Source organism: Panthera leo, chromosome B3 (genome assembly GCF_018350215.1).
Source record: "Panthera leo isolate Ple1 chromosome B3, P.leo_Ple1_pat1.1, whole genome shotgun sequence".
Classification (NCBI taxonomy): Eukaryota; Metazoa; Chordata; class Mammalia; order Carnivora; family Felidae; genus Panthera; species Panthera leo.
Window position 1 is genome coordinate 118,832,855 of NC_056684.1, and position 15,520 is coordinate 118,848,374.

The window sequence follows — 15,520 nt, forward strand, 5'->3', positions numbered from 1 at the left end:
ACTTTAAATAAATAAATTGAAAGAAAAAAAAAAGGATTTCTCTGGTTGCTGCTCTGTGGAGAAGGGAGAGGTAGAATGGAGATAGGGAAACCAGTTAGGAAGCTATCTGGTAAGAGATAACAATGGTTGAGATTATGGAATGGTAGCTGTGGAGATGTGGTTCTCAACCAAGATGATTTTGCCCCACCCTGTCCATCCCCTATTACCGAGGCTAGGGACATTTGGCAATATCTGGAGACATTTTCGGTTGTCACAACCAGGAAGATCCTACTAGCATCTAGTGGGTAGAGGCCAGGGATGCTGCTGAGCATCGTATAATAATGCATAGGACTCACAACAAAGAATTACCTAGTCCAGAATGTCCAAAGCACCAAAGCTAAGAAATCTTGCTTCAGAGGAAGTGAGAAGTATTGGATTTGGGATGTATTTTGAAACTAGTGCCAACAGGATTTGAGTTTGCATGTGGGGAATGAGAGCAAGAGGAATCAAGAGTGATTCTAAGGCTTTGGCCTGAACAACAGTGAACGATAGTACCATAGTACCATAGTACTGACATGGGAAACTCTGAAGGAAGAACAGATTCTAGGTGGGGGCAGTTGGTAAGTCATGAGTTTGTTTATGGGCAGGTTGAATCTAAGTTGCCTACTGGACACCCAGTGGTGATGTTCCATAGGCAACTGGCTATGAGTCTTGAGTTCAGGAGACATATCTGAGCTGGTGCTATAAATGTGGGAATCATCAGAAGAAAGGTGGGATTTTAAATCTGTAGATTACAAGAGATCACCTAAGGAGTAGGTAGGTAGGTATGTAGGAAGGTAGGTGGTATGTATGTAGACAGAGAGGAGAAGAGGTCAGAGGCCTGAGCCCTGCAGGACTCTCACATCTAGCAGTAGGACCAGGACAGGAGGAGGAGGAGCCAGTAAAGGAGACAGAGAAGAAACAGCAGGGAGGGAGGAGGAGGAAGCCAGGTGAATGTGGTGTTCTGGGGGCCAAGGGAGCAAAACTTCAAGAGGCATGGCCAGATCAACTGTGTTGAATGCTGCTATGGGGTTACAAAGACAGAAACAGAATTGCCTGCTGGCGTTGCACTGTGAAGCTTATCAGCAACCTTGCCAAGAGCAGATTCCATGGAGTGGGTTCCGGAGAGTGAAGCAGGTGAGGAAGCGGAAATAGGCAATTAGGAATATGCAATTCTCTCTGAGTTGTGCCATAGGAAAGGAACAGATAATGACCCAGTAGTTAGAGGAGGCCACGAGGTCAAGGATGGAGATAGTACAACCCATCTGCAGGCTGAAGCAAAAATCTACTAGAGAAGGGAAATCGTCAGTGTGAACCTCCATGCATGCCTAGTACCTTTCAGGAGCTGTGGTAGGCATTTTATAAGGATTAGTTAATTGTATGCCAAACCAATGAGGTAGATACTATCGTTATGTCCATTTCACGGAAGACAAATTGAAGCATGGAGAAGGTCAACTGGTCCCATGGCCATGATCATATATCCAGTAAGTGGTGAAAGGTGGATGTGACCAAGATGTCTGGCTCTGGAGCCCATGTGCTCACTTTCTTCTTCATCTGAATTTATCTCTTATTGCAAAACATAACTACTGGCTAAAAGTTATATCCATTATCCTGCATTATATCCCTTCGGAGGAAAACAAAACTATGGACTCTTTGAGAGTTGGCTGAAGCGTACCTCCTGAAATTTCTATCTGACTGCTCCCACCCCTACCCCTTCTAAAATGGTCTCTACTATGCTGCTGCCCAACCCAGCATCGAGCACCCAGCACGCCCCATAATGTGTCTGTCTACCTATCAGTCTCTGCAGTGGAGTAGGAGCTGGATACATACAAAAGTGCTCTCAAAATTCAGAGTGCAGAGGGCTCCCCAAGGAGTAGGGCTTTGAAGTCGGGGTGCTTGTGAGGACATGTCACCACCAGAAGTTTTATTCAGCGTGTCTGAGGTGGAGCCCAAAAGTGAGTACAAGCGTGTTCTTCCCTTTTCAAAGAATTCCCCGCAAAAGAATTCCATGGTCTCACCACTGGAAGGCCAGGGAATCAGAAGACTTAGACTCCAGTTCACATTTCCCACAGTTGCCGGATAAAATATTGCATGTGTACTTGAGATATGCTATAGTAAAAAAAAAAAAAAATTACTTGTTATTTATATGAAATTCAAATTTGGGCCATGTTGATTTGCCCTATCTGGCAACCTCCCAGCTAGGTGACCTTGGCCGAGCTGCATAACCATCCCTTTGAGCTTCAGGCTTCTTATCTATAAAATGGAGAAATTTGAATTTCTTTATTGCCGTGAGGATTAAATAAGGTCTTTAGGTAAAGTGCTTCATCAGCAAATGGCACGTGATAAGTGCCCAATAAATGAGCTAGTAGAATTTATAACATTTATTTTAATTTCCTTCTCTCCTAGAGCATTAAAATATAATCCATCAAATTAGATTTACACACAGCTTCTCAGAAATGCATCAGGTAAATGGTCAGTCAATGTGAGTCTGGGCAGCTGGCTGGGCTGGTGAGGCATAGAGAGATCTATCTAGTCAGTCCTGGGCCCCAAAGAGAGGGTTAATGGAGGACATCCAAATTCTCATTCAGCTGCTAATTTCTCAGTCAGATCTTGGAGTTTCCCCAAATCGGCCAACCAGTAAAAGAAGGCTGTGATCCTTCCAGAAACCAGTAGGTGGGAGTGTGTGCATTTGGGGACAGAACTAGAATACTGCAGGATAGGTCAAACAGCACTATAGCAGGTTTTCACGTTCATTTAGAGAACAATGGAAGGTCTAAGAGAGCCCTGGGCAGTGCGCTGGTCAAGGGAGAGTCACTGAGGCCCGCAAACTGCCAAGTAAATCAGTCTATAGAGGACCAGCTCTTATGGGCAGATTTGGGCATACACTGTGTAGAAGGAAAAACAGGCTTTGTATGTTGGAAGACGTCAAAAAGCCGAAAAGCAAGTGACAGACCAAAAGAAAAAATTCTGCAGATTAGATTAACAAAGAATTTCAGAATGTACCAAGATGTCCTACCAATCATTAAACCAAAGACAAAAAATAAAATAAATGAATAAATAAACCCCTAAAAGAACCGATGATGGAAACGAACAGACGATTCACATAAGAAACACAAAGGGCCAATAAACACGAGAAAAAAAGAAAAAAAAAGATTACTCTCTCTGGCAAGAGGGAAATACAAATACAAATTGAAACAAGACTGTAGGGAGGTTCTGCCTTATTTTCCTATGATTATTAAGGGGAATAATTTCATAGTCATTGAGCACGTATTCTGTGCCACGTATTGTGCTAAGAGCTTTCTAAACCTTAAACTCAGGATTTAACTTGCACAAAAACCTTGAGGAGTAGGAACAAAAGAAATTCCCACGCACCTACAGAAAACCACGGCTTTAGGTTAGCAACTTGTGCTCAGCTGGGAAGGGCAGAGCAGGGTTGAGATTCAGGTTTGCATGGTTACAAGTCCTTCCTCTCCCCACACTGCTTTTTCTAAGACCTCAGTCCAAGTAATGTCTAATGCTTGAATGTGATGCTTTGGAGAAGGCCCTGGCAGCCAAAGAGGAGCTGCAAAATGAAAACAAACCAAAACCTCAGAAAATCAAACAACCCTGGGAGTAGGCCCGGCGAAGCAGGGTTCTTTGGTAGGGTACACAAAGCTGGGATCCGGGAACTGGCGAGAGGGGAGTTGGGAAAGCCGGTTGGAGCGCGGGGAACCGGTTCATGGCCGCATTCAAAGCAGGATGGAGTCTGGCTGGCCTGAAGGTTCACAGCCTAGGAGGCTGGAACCTGAGGAATCTGTTTGTCAGTTCACTGCATGCTGAGTTGCAATTCTTATTTCTAAACCTTCCAGGCCAGAGTCCGCATCTCCCTCCCCCATTCTCGCACCTGCTGGCAGCAGGGGGGCTCCAATGAATGGACAAGTTCCAAGAATTCTTGTCCCTTCCCCCACCTTTTACATAGCCAAGACCCAGGGACAAAAGGCGCCCGGGGTCTGGGGCTCCTTCCTCGGGCTCTTGCCAGCTCCGGTGAGTGCCAGACAGCTGGAGCCATGCTCCACACTGCACTATTTACATTTTTTTACAGCTTCCCCACCACCGCTACCACTCCCTCTCTCCCTCCTGGCCACAGCCTGGGCCACGGGGCCACTAGACCCTGAGACTCTCCTCATAGTTCCCTGGAGGTGGAAGGTAGTTGCCCGTGGAGCATAGCCAGGGCAGCAGAAATACTGAGAGGGGTTCTGTGCTCAGGTCCCCATGCTAGAATCCTGGGCTGAAGGCTCGAGCCTTTTGTCCAGGACAAGACATCCCACCCGGCGACAGCACGCGGAAGTGGCTTCCCTGGTCCTTGTGGTCCTGATTCCAGGCCCCCCATGGGGGCTGCCCTGTAGGATATTGGTCCCTGTCTTTTTGCATGGCTTCCCAGCCCAGCTACTCCTGTGTGCTGGGGACAGTGCTAAATGCCTTTACATCTGTTCCCTCGCTTAATTCTCACAGCAACCCAAGGTGAAATGAGTACGGACCCCATTTTTCAGACAGGGAAAGAGGCCCAGAGAGGAGAGGCTCGCCCCAGGCCTCCACACAGTCAGCTGGCAATCAGCTGTCAACAACACTTCAGGGGGTGAGCCCTGGTCTCCCCCCACCCCCCACCCCCGCCCGCCACCCCCTACCTTGAATGTGAATCTGAGGACCGTTGGGTAACCCCTTCCTCAAATTCTCTTGCACAATTCCTCAGTCTCTGCTGTTTACATGTTTACCAACTGGCTCCAAAATCAGAGAGGCCATCATCCTGACCCTTCCAGGGTCTTGGGCTGGCCCCACCTGAGCTCCCCTTGCCCTCCTAGATGGCTTCCGGAAGAGCCCACATTTTGTTTCAAATACCAGTTCGGCAGGACAGGCTAGGAAAAGGGACAGTTCTTTGGCCCCCCTCTGTGAGAAGCCCTGTCCACATTCGAGCATGGCTGGGATTTGCTGCTCCCTGACCCTCCTCCATTTCTTGCAGGCCCTGCCCCTGTGGACAGGACCTAGCTTCAATCAAAATGAGTGTGGCTGATTCACAGTGATATGGGCCACTTCTCCTGATAGCCTCCCAAAGTGCCTCCAACTTCCTAGGCTATGGGCCAACACACCAAAAGGCACCCTGCAGGGAGAGGAAGGAAAACTCTGCACCCTGGCCACCTCTTGCCTTGGAGAAAAAAGCTGCAATATAACTACGGATGTGGTCATGGTCAGCAGCCCTGCCAGCCCTCAACCTCAAAGGGCCAAAGACCCCATCCTCAGAGGCCACTTCAATCACAGTAATTCCATGTATGTACTGAGCAAAAGACAACACAAAGTGGGGTGCCTGGGCAGCTCAGTCGGTTAAAAGTTGGCTTTCTGCTCAGGTCGTGATCTCATGGTTCGTGAGTTCAAGGCCCGCATTGGACTCCACGCTTGGGATCCTCTCCCTCTTTCTCTTTCCCTCCCCCACAGGCACGTGCTCTCTCTCTCTCAAAAATAAATAAACATTAAAAAAAAATCTAGGGGTGCGTAAACATAAGGGAAGGGAAGCAAAAATAATATAAAAACAGAGAGGGAGACTCTTAAATACAGAGAACAAACTGAGGGTTGCTGGTAGGGTGTTGGGTGGGGGGAAGGGCTAAAGGGGTGAGGGGCATTAAAAGAATAAATATATAAATAAAAACTTAAAAAAAAATCTTTAGAACACCTGGGAATTTAAAAAAATCCAGAGGTGCAGGTTGCACACCAGACAATTACATCACAATTTCTTGGGGCAGGAAGGAGGCACCTCTTTTTTAACCTTTTCAGGTGATTCCTCTGAGCAGCCAACTTGGGAAAGAGCAACTTAAAGAAACAGAAGAAAGGAAAAAGAAGTTGTAAACGCTTCTCATGAAAATTTTTTTTATTTTAATTTTTAAAAATTTATTTCTGAGAGAGTGCGTGTGCGTGGGGGAGGAGCAGAGAGAGAGAGAGAGGGTGAGAGAGAATCCCAGGCAGTTCTGCACTGTCAGCGCAGAGCCCGGTGTGGGGCTTGAACTCACGAATCATGAAATCATGACCTGAGCCGATATCAAGAGTCAGACGCCCAACTGACTGAGCCACCCAGGCACCCCATCTTTACATGAAATGTAAACAGATATTACCTGCTCTTCTCCTTCTGGGAAAAGAAAGGGCCTGGGGTCACCTCGAATTATCTCTAGACTTATGTCAGCATAGCCCTTAGTAGTACCAAACTTACTGATGACACCTGAGGTATTCTAGAAGTTGATCACTTGATTTTAAGACATCAAGTCTTCAAGGCAGAAATAAAGGAAAGAGTTCACTGCATTCTGAAAGACCTGAGCCACCAACTCATTGGCAAACTAGGAACACAGATGACAGTGCCTGACACAGTAGAGGTGCTCAGTAAGCAGTAGCTTATTCCTTTTCAGGAATGGAGGGAGCTCAGAGATCTCTGAGTACCAGGCATTTGTATACTGTATTGCATAATCCTCCCAGACAAGCCCTTGAGGCAAACATTGACATCTCCATTTCTTTCTTTAAGTAACCTCTCCACCTGACGAGCAGCTCGAACTCAAGATCTGGAGATCAAGAGTCGGCCACTCCACCAACTGAGCCAGCCAGGTGCCCCTTGAGAACTCCATTTTACAGGTGCAGAATTTATGGCTTAGCTGGGTTAGCACCTTGTCAGAAGCTAGAATTAAACCAGCTCTGCCCAACTCCAAATTTTATACTTTGCTTACCACACTCTGTCACTTCTTTTAAAGATTTTATTTATTTATCATTATTATTTTAAAAGTAATTTCTAGGGGCACCTGGGTGGCTCAATCGGTTAAGCGTCCGACTTCGGCTCAGGTCATGATCTCACAGTTCGTGAGTTCGAGCCCCACGTCGGGCTCTGTGCTGACAGTTCGGAGCCTGGAGCCTGCTTCAGATTCTGTGTCTCCCTCTCTCTCCGCCCCTCCCCTGCTCATGCTCTGTCTTTCTCTGTCTCAAAAATAAATAAAAACATTTAAAAAAAATTTTTTTAAGTAATCTCTACCCCCAACGTGGGACTCAAACTCATGATCCCAAGATCAAGAGTCAAATGCTGTACTGACTGAGCCAGTCAAACGCCCTCATGTTGACACTTCTTAGGGACATTTGGGGCTGAAAAATAACTGTGATTGGACCCCTCATTTTCAGATGCACTCTCCATATACCTCCAGAGAAAGGGAGTGTGTGACCAAAATCATCTGGGGTCACCCTGCTTAGAAGTGATAGAACACTTTAAGAGATTGGGCCAAAATGTGGTTCTGGAAGACCTAAAGTTGAAGGCACCATGAAAAAAAAGGAGACTTCTATCTCTGAGTCCAAGGGGAAATGTTAGGGGCTTTGGGCATTTGTTCTGCATGCCAGATGGATCTGGGCAGAGGACCCCTCCGATTTCTTACCCCCAAGCCTTCCATTTCCTCCTCCCTCAAAGCAATTGCTTACTTTGGTGTCCACACCTGTTTCTTGGCAGCCAAGCTGATCTTCCCACCTCAGAGGATTTGGTTCCAATCTTATTTTTTTCACTGTCTTGAAAAAGGAAGGTGCCCTTGGGCATTGTCCTGTTGTCTCTTCCTACCCCTTTTCCCACCACTTGAATCGAATAGTCAAAAAACAAGGCTTTATTGAGCACTCCCACCGTACCCAGCATGGATAGCACATCAGTTCTGGGGAGTCCGTCTTGGATCATCCGTTGTTCCCTCCACCTGGAATCCCTGTTCCATCATCCTTTTCTCCCGGGCAGCGTGGCTCCCATGCCACCCTCCCAAGGAACACTTCACATATCTCGGCTGCTCTGTGTCCTCATGGGCACCTTAACTGCGTGTCTTACCACATTCTGTACTTGGGTTATAACTATTTGTGGATATGTCTCCCTGACTAGACCGAGCATTTCCTTGAAGACAGAAACGATCTTTGCTTATCTTTGTATTCTTCAAGCACTGGACACAATGACTGGCGTATTAAAAATTTATTTATATAGTTGCTTGCTTATGCTCTTTCCAAAAGCAGGTTGGAAATATCTTACTAAAATACATAAAGAGTAGCAGAAATGGGGCTGAAGAAAAGCAAGAGTAGGAAATCACAGAATGAGAGCCAAGAATAACAATATGAATAATATTTGAGTGCTTAGTATATGCTGAGTACTGTTCTGATTGCTGTATTATTGTTTTAATATTAGAAAACAAATTTTTAAGTGAACTCTTCCCCCAACGTGGGGCTCAAACTCATGACCCTGAGGTTAACAGTTGCATGCTCTACTGACTTAGCCAGCCAGGTGCCCCATGCTAATTGCTTTATATGCATCATCTCTTTGTAATAATCTTTGTAATAATCCTATGAGGTAATTACTACTATAATTATCATTTTACATTTTAAGGAAATAGAGGCACAGAGAGATTAAGCAACTTGCCTAAGATCACACTAGTAGGATTTGGACACAGGGAGTGTGGTTCCAGAATCTGTACTCGTAACTACAAATCTCAGGATGCCAACCACAGGCATTCTGTACACAGGGCTGGGTTATGAACTTGGCTCTGAGGTGTCTAGCAGCTGAAGCCAAAAGCAAGGCATTCAATGATAGGAGTGATCTTATTCATTAGAGATAATAAACCAATTGCTTGGGAGAAAAGAAGCTTTTTGTGACCTTGAGTCTGAGAGAACTCCTAAAGAAGACATTGCTTTCTAAACTTTATAGGGTAACATCCCATGGCTAAAAATTGTTGAACTCCCAAGTATAGGTGTATTTGCTTATAAACTATACATATGCACCGATGAACTAATGCAATATTATGTGCATTATAAAACACAAAAATAAAAATTAAAAAGAATGAGAGAAAATGTAGATAGACAAGGAAATTCTGAGGATCGTCTTGTACATTCCCTCCAGTGGACACAGGGTCCCTCCTGAGTTCCCTGGCATGACCTGTGAAGGTCCAAAGCATGACACAGAACAAGCATTTCAGTGACAGCAATTCTAGAGGGACCAAAATAATGTGGTCCAAGTTTGTACCTCTTTGAATGGCTGGTTTAATCTAGTAATAACTATTAAAAAAATTTTTTTATGTTTATTTTTGAGAGAGAGAGAGACAGAGTGCAAGCAGGGGAGGGTCAGAGAGAGAGGGAGACATAGAATGCGAAGCAGGCTCCAGGCTCTGAGCTGTCAGCACAGAGCCTGATGTGGGGCTTGAACCCACGAACTTGAGAGATCAGGACCTGAGCCAAAGTCAGATGCTTAACTGACTGAGCCACCCAGGAACCCCGAGATCTGGTAATAGCTATTTTAAATGCCAACTAATATTTTTTAATAAACCTTTTTAAGATTCTATTTTTAAGCAATCTCTACACCCAAAGTGGGTCTTGAACCCACAACCCCGAGATCAAGAGTCACACACACCCCCTACGGACTAAGCCAGCCAAGAACTCCTAAAAGCTAGCTACTATTAACTGAGCCTTTTCTGTGTGAGTCACTGTACTAAGTGCTTTATCTACATTTCCTCATTTAATCTTTATCACAATCTATGAGGTAATTATCATTATAATTACCGTTTTATAGATGAGGAAACTGATCTTTAGAGAGGTTAATTTGTTTGTGGGGTAGAGTTGGGTTTAAACTCTTGTTTATTAGGTTCTGAAGCCAGGGCTTTTAATCTTAATCTCTACAGCTCATAAATTCGGAATACTGGGCACCTGGCGGAGTCTGTAGAGCATGAGACGCTTGACCTTAGGTCTTGACTTCAGAGCCCCACAGTGGGCGTAGAGCTTACTTAAGATAAATAAAATATTTTTAAAAATGTTCTGAATACAGATGGCTGTAACCAGTAGCCTCCTCTCTTTTCCAAATCTGGTTTATTTACAAAAAGAATGTGTTCTTATGGTAAAAAATTGTACTAACCAAATTGAAGTGTGCAAAGTAAAAAAGCCACCTCTTCCTACAAATAACGCTCACCAGGATTTTCCCCTGGGCGTTTGCTCTCTTTAATGTTTTGCAGACTTCTTTCTTCTCACTGAACATGTGTAGATACATATTGATTAGATGCATTTTTGCAAAAACTGGATCGGAAAATACATTTTACTCGAACTCCCTCTTAAGTTGGCCATCTTTCCAGGCGGGTTTGTGCAGATCTACTTATACATTAGAAGCAAGTAACACAATTGATGACTTACTCCATTCTTCTTCGAGTATTCTCCTCTGATTTTTCGGTTTTTTTTGTTTTTTTTTTCCTTCGGCTCAGACTCTAGGGGTTGGTCCCTTTTTTTTTTCTTTCCTCTTGTTCCCCCTGTCTTCCTCCAATATCTGTTATCACTTCTACCCCCTTGGCTTTAGATCTTATCTACAGGCCAACAACTCCCAGACTTCGCTCTTAACCTGGAACACTTGGCAATTTTCCCTGTTTTCAGTTTGCTTTGTTGTTAGTTTTAAGCCTATTTAAAACATACTCGGAGGATGTATATTTGTATTTGCTTATACTTATAAAAAGAAACTCTGGAAGGTAACTGAGGTGGTTACCTGAGTGCGGTGGTGTGAGTAGAGGAAATTGGGAATTAGTTAACCAAGATCAAGGGCACCGGGGCTGAGGTTAAGAACAGAATGATTGGGTGAACTTGGGTGTGGCCTCCTCCGGTGGTGCCTCCTCTTGATGGTTGAAACAGAGGTGACAGAAGAAATGCAAGGACCTTATGGGGAGAGGACTATGAGCCCTGGAAACCTTGTTTGAGGTCTGTTGTGTACCTGTGATTGTTCCCTAGGGGCCAGGGGAGGAGCTAGTTATCCACAAGCCTTCGTCCCTCGCCAGGTAAATTCCCTAAGGACAACTGCTGTGTGAATGAAGCCTGTAGCTCAAAGGGCGCCTAGCAAAGGCCTTCAGGAAAAAGTGCCAATCCCTGTGTCCAATGACTTTGCCCACCAGGCACCTGCGCACCTCCACCTAGGCGGGCATGCTGCCTGTGGGCAAGTTTCCTTCTCCCTTGCTTCCATAAAGTGATGCTCCCATTCCTCAAAAAATAAATATTTAACCTTTCTATTATTAAACTTATGAAGTACACCAAAATGTGGAGAATAACATAATGAATTGCCCTGAATGAATGGCAAAATGAGTCCCTGATTAGAATAATAATTATCAACACTTTGATATATATAGCTTACTCTTTTCTTCTCTGGTTTTTAAAAAGTGAATACCGGGTGCCTGGGTGCCTCAGTTGGTTAAGCTTCTGACCCTTGGTTTCTGCGCAGGTCACGATCTCACGATTTCCGTGAGATGGAACCCTGCTTTGGGCTCTGGCCTGACAGTGCAGAGCCTGCTTGGGATGCTCTCTGCCCCTCCCCCACTCACACTGTCTCCGTCTCTCTCAAAATAAATAAACTTAAAAAAAAAAAAAAGGGGCGCCTGGGTGGCTCAGTCAGTTAAGCATCCGACTTCAGCTCAGGTCACGATCTCGCGGTCCGTGAGTTCCAGCCCCGCATCGGGCTCTGGGCTGATGGCTCAGAGCCTGGAGCCTGCTTCTGATTCTGTGTCTCCCTCTCTCTCTGCCCCTCCCCCATTCATGCTCTGTCTCTCTCTGTCTCAAAAATAAATAAAAAACGTTAAAAAAATTAAAAAAAAAATTAAAAAAAAAAAGCCGATACCTGAGGTCCTATCATTTCATGCCTAAGTTCTTACACATATATCTGAAAATGTAGGACATATTTTACGATTATCACTTCTAACAAATTAACATTAATCCTTAGTATATGCTAAGACACAGTCTATATTCAAACTTACCACCGAATTAAATGTCTTTAAAGCTATAGATAATTCCAGATTGGAGTTGCAAATGAAACCAGAGAAGCCAGCAACAGCCTGACAGCCTGCTCGGTATGGGTCTCTGAGAAAGGCCAGTGTCCGGGAGTGAGGGGCTCAAGAAATAGCTTGTTCCTTCCCTTGGCAACAGCTAGTAATGGTAGCCCTTCTGGAGCACTCCCTCCTTCCCCCTAGGCTATGGCTTCTGATTGGAAGAGACGACACAGCTCTTTGTGTGTCTTCCACAGCACTGAGAATAACGGCTACATAGGGTAGATGCTCTACCCAGTGTGATTTGAATTGATAATCATATCTCCCTGGTATTTTATTATTATTTTTTAATGTTTATTTTTGATGTTTATTATTATTTTTTAGTGTTTATTTTGAGCACAAGGAGGAGAGTCAGAGAGAGAGGCACAAACACAGAGGGCGGTGCAGAGCCAGATGCGGGCCTTGAACCCAAGAACCCATGAACCCACGAACCATGAGATCATGACCTGAGCTGAAGTTGGGCTCTTTAACTGGCTGAGCCACCCAGGTGCCCCTATCTCCCTGGTATTTTAAATATTTTCTTCACAGCCAAAGAGTGACATCACCATTTAATTTAATCATTTGAAAAAGGGGCTATCATCCCCATTTTACAGATGAGGAAACTGGGGGTCAGATTTGTTTCAGTTCCCTTAACTGGGAAGTAGAAGAGCTGAGAGTCAAATCAGGCTGGTCAGACTCCAGAGTCCGAATTGTTATCTGTTTTTTGGGAATCGCCAAGGGACTCTGGTAAAGATAGAAGAGGCCTGGGCAGAGGCAGAGAGAGGGTAGCAGGAAAGTGTGGTGGGGAGGAGGTGATGGAGGGAGAAGAAAAGGAACAAAGAATAAAGAAAGGAAACCAGGAGCTTATGATGTCATGGGGTAACTGTCAGCCATTGGATTTAGGGCCTTTGTGTACAGTAAACACAATAGGTGTTTGTGGTATTATGTGTGGAATGAACGAGAAGACTTTTGCGCTTTAACCTTCAGACTCTAGAATCTGGAATCAGGTCTGTAGACATCACTGTGTCCTCAGGGCTAGCCCAGGACCTGGCATATAGTAGGAGCTCATATATATCTGCCAGTGCATGAGCGAATGTATGAGTGGTATGAGTAAATGAAAAACTGAATAGGAAACGATGGACTAATATAGAAGTTATTTAATAAGGCACTGAGTGGATAAGTTGATTTAATGGACAGAGGGATGAGTTCTTTAAATCTCCATAGAGAATGAGTTGTACAGCTAAATCGAATAGAAGCGTCATTTGCTGAGCCTTTATCATTAGGCCTGTGCCAAGAATTTCATAAGCCCTTTTCATTTAATCCTCATAGCAACCTCTCCAGTATTATTCTCATCATTTTTTAGGTGAGGAATTAGGTCTGGAGACATGAGAAAACGTGTTCAGTGGCACACAAGGGCAGAGCTGGAAATTTCGGCCCTGCAGTCACACTCCACAGCTCAGGCTGTCAGACTTGTCACTACCCAGTCAGTGCTCAGTAGATGCGTCACTCAATTCAGAACTTGTTTTTTGTAGGTGTTGCAAATACAGGTGACCCCCCCACTTATGCAAGCCCTGGAAAGTTATAAATTTAAACCCAGTTTATTACTTAGCTCAGCTCATTATTTAAAGGAAGCTTTTCTATTGTATGTCCCTTTAGAAGTGAAGGATTACCTCCAACTCATCTGCTTCCTAAATCTGAATTTTGTTCAAAGCAAGGTACATATTAAGTAAAGATGTCTCCTTGTAGGATTTGATTTAGTTATTGCTGGGAATCTGGGATTTTGGTGTTTGGACACCAGAAACCTGATGGCCAAGACCTTGATTTTGTAACACTTAATCTTAACAGTGTAAATAAAGCTAAATTAAAATTTACCTAATCTGGAATCCATTAAAGAAAAGCAGATATGGTCGATATATGTAAAAATAAAAAGATTTCTTCAGGATAAAAACTTCCATAAGCAAAGTCCACTTATAAACCACAAAACCAGAAAAAAAAAAATCATTTCTAATTCCTATTATAGACCAAGGGCTATCTTTTTTTTTTTTTAATTTTTTTTAACATTTATTTATTTTTGAGACAGAGAGAGAGCATGAACGGGGGAGGGTCACAGAGAGAGGGAGACATAGAATCTGAAATAGGCTCCAGGCTCTGAGCTGTCAGCACAGAGCCTGACGCGGGGCTCGAACCCACGGACCGTGAGATCATGACCTGAGCCGAAGTCGGACGCTCAACCGACCGAGCCACCCAGGCGCCCCTATCTTTTTTTTTTAATTAATTAATTTATTTTGAGAGAGGGAGAGATGGTGTGCATGCAAGCAGGGGAGGGGCAGAGAGAGAGGGAAAGAGAGAGTCCCAAGCATACTCCACACTCAGTGTGGAGCCTGATGTCGGGCTCGATCTTACGACTGTGAGATCATGACCTAGGTTGATATCAAGAGTCAGACGCTTAACTGACTGAGCCACCCAGGCACCCCCAAGGGCTATCTTTATACAAAACTCTCATTAAACAACATGAAAAAGGTGTATAATCAATAGCAAAATGGGCAAAGAATATGCATAGGAAATAAAACATAAATGGTTCAAAAATATATGAAAAATGCTCTCCCTTACTCATAATTAACAAAATGTAAATTAAAACCATCCTGAGGGACTAATTTTTCACCTACTAGATTTGCAAAGAGAAAAAAACATGGTAACACATTACTAGGGGGAGGGAGACTGCACTCTCCTACTTTGTTTTCAGGGAAATAAATCAGTACAACTTCAAGGGAGGGAAATTTGCAAAATCCATACAAATTACTACTGAAACACACTTTGGAAGTATAGCTATTCCTACATATGTGCAAGGTCATCCGTTGTAGCTTGGTTTAAGAGCAAAAGATGGAAATGACCTTAATGTTCATCAATAGAGGCCCGGATAGTACTTTATGTTAATTCCGAAAATGGGGCTCCTGCTGCATCGAGATGTGTGCTAATACGTTTGCTACCAGCCCCTTGTGACTGCAGAACATTTGAAATGTGGCTGGTTCTACATGAGATTTGCTTTAAGTGGAAAATATACATTGAATTTTGAAGACTTGGTACAAAAAAAAATGTAAAATATCTCAGTAAATTTTTTTATTCTTTTTTAATGTTTATTTTTGAGAGACAGTGTGTGCGTGAGGGGGGGAGGAGCAGAGAGAGAGAGAAACAAAGGATCCCAAGTGGGCTCTGTGCTGACAGCAGTGAACTCATGAACCATGAGATCGTGACCTGAGCTGACGTTGGATGCTTAACCAACTGAGCCACCCAGGCGCTCCTCTCATTAATAATTTTTATATTGATTTCTTGTCAAAATGATAATATTGCAGATATATTGGTTTAAATAAACTATATCAATTGGGGCCCCTGGGTGGCTCAGTTGGTAGAGCATCCTACTCTTTATTTTATTTATTTATTTATTTGATTGAGAGAGAGAGAGCGCACATGCATGGAGGAGAGGGAGAGGGAGAGAGAATCCAGCGTGGAGTCCGACATGGTGCTCAATCTTAGAACCATGAGATCACGACCTGAGCCAAAACCAAGACTTGGACATTTAACCCATTGAGGCACCCAGCTGACTTTTGATCTCAGCGTCGTGAGTTCAAGCCCCACATTGGGCGTGGAACCTACTTACAAAATATTAATTTCAC